The sequence below is a fragment of the Eretmochelys imbricata genome, chromosome 1 (assembly GCF_965152235.1).
Source record: "Eretmochelys imbricata isolate rEreImb1 chromosome 1, rEreImb1.hap1, whole genome shotgun sequence".
In the NCBI taxonomy this organism is placed as follows: Eukaryota; Metazoa; Chordata; order Testudines; family Cheloniidae; genus Eretmochelys; species Eretmochelys imbricata.
The window spans coordinates 68,727,032-68,732,280 of NC_135572.1; the positions used below are offsets into that span (position 1 = coordinate 68,727,032).

At 38.9% G+C, this 5,249-nt stretch overlaps 1 long non-coding RNA gene across 1 annotated transcript; it reads left to right on the plus strand.

Annotated features, from left to right (window-relative positions):
• Positions 1 to 250: 250 nt before the first annotated feature.
• LOC144262426 (uncharacterized) lies at positions 251 to 4,749 on the plus strand. The gene is made up of 3 exons (XR_013345518.1): positions 251 to 275; positions 2,664 to 2,768; positions 4,666 to 4,749. It is a non-coding gene; the product is annotated as an uncharacterized LOC144262426 (long non-coding RNA).
• The last annotated feature ends 500 nt before the right edge of the window (positions 4,750 to 5,249 follow it).

Sequence of the window (5,249 nt, forward strand, 5' to 3'; positions counted from 1 at the left end):
ATACAGAAGATACTCAGCTTTTTTATATAACTATATATACACTGTCAGTTTATATGGTACCTATAATATTAGTATCATAAATGTACATGGTGCTTATTTATTTACTGTGGTGCCCAGTTGATTTAAGAGGGATTATTTTTAAATCTTCATTGCTTCCACTGCAGATTACTGAGGAAAGGACTGTTTAAAAGAACACTTGCACTTTAACTTGATTCAAATTCTTTTTTAACATAAAGAGTAAGCCACCAGAAGAATACTTCTGCAATATATCCATGGTAAGTGTACCTGCATTATTTTACATAGCAAATATACAATGCAAAAACAAAACGACCTTTCTGTGCAAAAGAGATATTCTGCTCTATAATTTCAGAGTATATTCTTATCTTTCATTTGGTATAGCTTTTATCACATCCCTGCTTTTCTACTTTTTTCAGAAATAATGAACAACTTCAAAAAGTTATATTTTTAGCCTAAAAGAGACTTTCATCTAAAGTTCATTTTAAAAAAATGGATAAAAGGTGAACATACATAGTAGACTGGCAGTGCATCAGTCCACCTCCCTGCCTCTTGGATATTTACAAATGCTCCCAGTTTAACTACACCTTCCTCACAAAAAATACTCTCCATCCCATAGTCCCACCCTGTCTCAGACCTTTCCTTGAGATGATGCCAAGTTGTTTTCTATAGACTCAAACTCTTCTCCATAAAAATCTCTTAATTTAACTTCCGCAGTTCTTGAGCCATTCAACACTCTATATTTTATGCACCCTTTTTTTCAGACATGTCCAGCTTGCAATTAGCTCCCTCAATAGTAGAACATCCTTATCTGCACCCATACCATAGACAGTGTGTCATTAACCCTTACTGGCATCTGGCAATTTCCACATGTCTGTGTCTTTTGAAAGATGGCATATACTGTTTATATATAAAAAGTTCTTCTTAGCGTGTCCTTTGAAGAGGTACTTTACTCTAATGGCTTATCTACATGGGGTGCTATTCCTTAATAGTTATTCCTGATTAACTCCCTGTGTGGATGCTTTTATACCAGGATAAGAGTGCTTTATTCTGAATTATCTTAATCATCTTCCAAAGTGGATTAAGCTAATTCAGGCCTTGGCTACACTTGCAAGTTAGAGCGCATTAAATCAGCTCCGGGCGTCTTAACTCCTGAGGTGTCCACACTGGCAAGACACATAGAGCACCTGGACTCTGCAGCTGGAGCACCCTTGGTAATCCACCTCCATGAGAAGCATAGAGCTTTCTGCGCCCTGGCTGAAATGCCCAGGTGTCAGTGTGGACAACGTGTTGCATTACTGCACTGTGACTGGCCTCCGGAAACATCCCATAATCCCGTGCAGTCAAGTGGCCACTCTCGTCATGGTTTTGAACTCGGCTGCAGGCATGCGGATATCCCCTTTCAAGCACCATTTCTGACAGCCGACTGCTTATCTGCTCCGGGACACAAAGCAAACCATTACTGTGGAATGCTTCTGCTGCAGAGGCAGGTGTTTGTGCATGTGTGGGAGAGAGAGAGAGAAAGAGAGAGACGGGGGGTGGGGGCTGATAGCGGGGGTTTTCCCTTCCCCCTGCCGCTGTCTGAACTTACAAGACAGCATGCTGACACACTCTCTGCCCCCCCCAAAACACACTGTCTCTCCCCCCCATATACACACAACACACTCCCTGTCACACTCCACCATGCCCCCATTTGAAAAGCACACTGCAGCCACTTGCACTGGCATAGCTATTACAATGCACTGCTCTCTGTGGCATTGCAAGAGCTGCTAATGTGGCCATGACACTGCACTTGCAGCTGACAGTGTGAACACACACGCTATCCCTGCTGCTGTCTCCGAGAGCTGGTTTAACTCCCTACATCTGCAAGTGTAGCCATAGCCTCAGACTAATATTGGAGACCCCAGAGCATGGCCACTAGTTAAGTTGAGGGGATGGAAGGCCATAAGGGTCGAGAAGGTCCTCCTGCTGAAGGCCTAAGGGCTTCTTCTTAACCCCCCTTAATAGAATTCAGGCCTGGCTGGTTTGAGTAAGCTCTTTTGCTCTTAAAACAATGTTGCAGCTGCAGATAATGCCTTATAGTGTAAGGTTTGCTGACGCCAAGTTAAAGATAATAGGAGATAGTTACAAGGTGAGACAGAATATGCTGGTTGTTTAAGTTGCTAGGAATGCTTGTTAGAGGTTGCAGGAAATAAACATTGTTGTAACCAATATAAGGAAGGCAGAGTATTTGTGCAAAGTTTTAATTGGCTGATGTGTAGTGCAGTAGCATTAAGGAATATAAAAGTGTGTGTAATGACCTGCTCTGGTGTGCAGGATTTGAGATTCTATTCTCCCTGTACCTTGTTTGCAGCTGCAAATAAACTTTTCTGCTTCTCCACCCTGTTGTGATTATTGAGTGAAACACACCGGGTAACGAACCCCTGCTGTTGTTTTGCCTCTCGGCATTGGGTGCCGGCAACATTAAGGCACTCTTTTTCTGGTACCAAAGCATCCACTCAGGGGGTAAATCAGGATTCACACAATTTAAATTCACACTTTACCTTAATCTGCATTAACTTCCTTGTCCAAATAAGCCATAGATAAGAACAGTCAGCAAATTCTTGATCCTTTTGTTATAAGTAATTTTCAAACATTTGTATTCACAGTCCAGGAGTCAATTGATGGTTTGTTTGTTTTCACCATTGAAACAGACCCTTTTTACACTGTATGTTGGTGTTCATAAAGAAGGTCCTGGTACTGGAAACACATACGTGAGTAATTTTATGGGGCTATTCACTGAATAAGGTTGTTGTGGTATGTAAGTATTTGCACATTCAGGCCATTGAACTGTGCACATAGCCCTGCAAACTTCATCCTATACTTGATAGTAGAAATTGAGCTCACTAGAATGGGCTAAAATAGTCTGTCATATGTGGGAAATAATGTCTAAAATCCACATCCAATATAATGAAAATCCTCTTAATAATACTAAGCACAGAATGATTGCTTGCATATTTCCATGAATATTTGAAGCAGTATGTATACAAAGCCCTTAGATGTTTTTCTAAATCCTAACTAGCATAATCCTGATCACAAGAAGATTAATCGTTTGCAGAACACTACAGTTAGCAATCAGCATGTGTTGCAGTGGCCAACTCAAGATGTGAAATGATAATAATTAAAAACCAAACAGTTAATAATCAACAACTATATGAAATAAAAATTTTAAATGAATATTTCTGTCCCATTACCTGGTTTGTAAAAAAAACCCACTGCCCTTGGGAAAGTAAAGAACATTTTTTTAAAGTATTGATTCTGCAACTTTTGCCAACATACATACATCTCAGTCACTATCATGGTTTTTGGTGGGCTGTCTTTCCTCTTAGTATGGGATATTTTGTGATTCCAGTTTATCACATTGGAAAATGGAAAAACCTGGGAAGCTGTCCAGGACCCACATAGTTGGCAGTGTGACACCATCATTTAATGGGGCTGTTTAAGAGTATACCATTTTAAAAGGCAGACCGAGCAGTAGCCAGAGTGTGAATTTCACACACACATAACATAAATAATCAGAAACAAATCTGAGTGAGCTGGATGAGGATCACAGAAAGGACCAATGCATATTGGCTAAAGAGAGTGATGTGCAAGATATCACATTAAATAAAGTTTGCACTGTTGGAAATAATATAAATTTTAACAAAAGGGTCAAATTTGATCTATCTGTGTAGGTTCTTATATCACACTCATCACTGGGTTATCTGAGAAATATTCTTGGGCTCAGATGGATATGGTCAGGACATGATTTCGTCCACTGAATTCAAGTAGAAAAATATTGTAGACCTATTGCTGCAAATCATAACTGGCAATAAACACAGCAGATCTGTCTAGTCTATAAAAGAAATAACCAATAAAAGTCTACAAAAATAATAGGAAACCACAGAACCATGTTTTCAAAATGCAATAAATGTGTGATATGAACATTTCCTGCAACATTTTGACGGCCCTCTTTTGAGCTCCCGACTACTGAGCTTTTCAACAATTCATAATTTAATAAGCTACAACTAAGCAATAAACAGCACGTGAATGATGAATATTTGAAATTAAAGTTGTATGTGAATTGTATCACCTGGTCCTGTAATAGTACCAAAATGCTGCATGTAGTAGAAACCAGCTGTATCATTCACTTCTCTGCAGTAAATCTTTAGATAAGAAGCATTTGAGGTGAATTTCCCCCTTGGTGCAGAGGGTCATGCACCACCTAAGTCCCACTCAAATGCTAGTCTGAGGACTTCACTAGTGCATAGGCCTTAGGCTGGAGCAATCAGTCCTCCTGGATCTCTGTCTTGAAGAACTGACTTAAAATAAAAGTTTGTTGCTGATTACAGCAACTGCGGAAAATAGAAAGAAAGTGTTAATCTTGGATATAAACCAATGTCATCAGCCTTTTGACACTAGACAGCTTTTTAATCATGGCTATAATTAATGCGACATTTTCCTTTTGTCTAGACTACAGTTCAATTAACATATACTATAAATGCAGTACTGCTCTGTTGTTTACAGTACATATAATCTTCTATTTGATTCAACTTTATTGTAATGTTTGGAAAATGTAGCTTTTTTTTTTTTAATTGTTGGCTTTTTTTTTTAAATTACTCCCAATTAAAGGTGTGGTTTTAACGGCTGAGCAGACTGAAGTCTTCTATTTATATGCAGAACAGATGCATCAGGGATCAAGGCACTGCAAATTTCCCCACTTGGTTCCACCAGATATGCCTTAACACTCATTTGGTAGGACCATTTGTACAGGTAAGAGGATAATGCTGATTCAGCTGGTGGCTGAGATTGGCAACAAAGGTGACAACTGTGGTACTCGTTAAGTGGCCACTTTAGCAAAGCCAAGACTATCACTCATTTCACAAAAGATAAATGAATGGCCAACTGAAGCTAATAACATTTAATCACTGACCCTATCTCTCCGGGATGTTGTAAAGCTTAACTCATTAATTTTGTAAAGTTTTTTGAGATCCTTGGATGGAAGGTGATATACAATGGTAGCCATTAAAATATTTCACTTTAGTCTCTGAGGTAACTTAATATTATTGTGGTATTACAGATATTCTGTATATGACCCTAACATTGTCATGATAGTCACAGTAAGTGCTAAACATTATTATGGTAGTAACCTTTACTAATGACCTTAGATGTCTAAACAATATATGCATTTAGTGTTCCTGTTCCTGCCTACACTA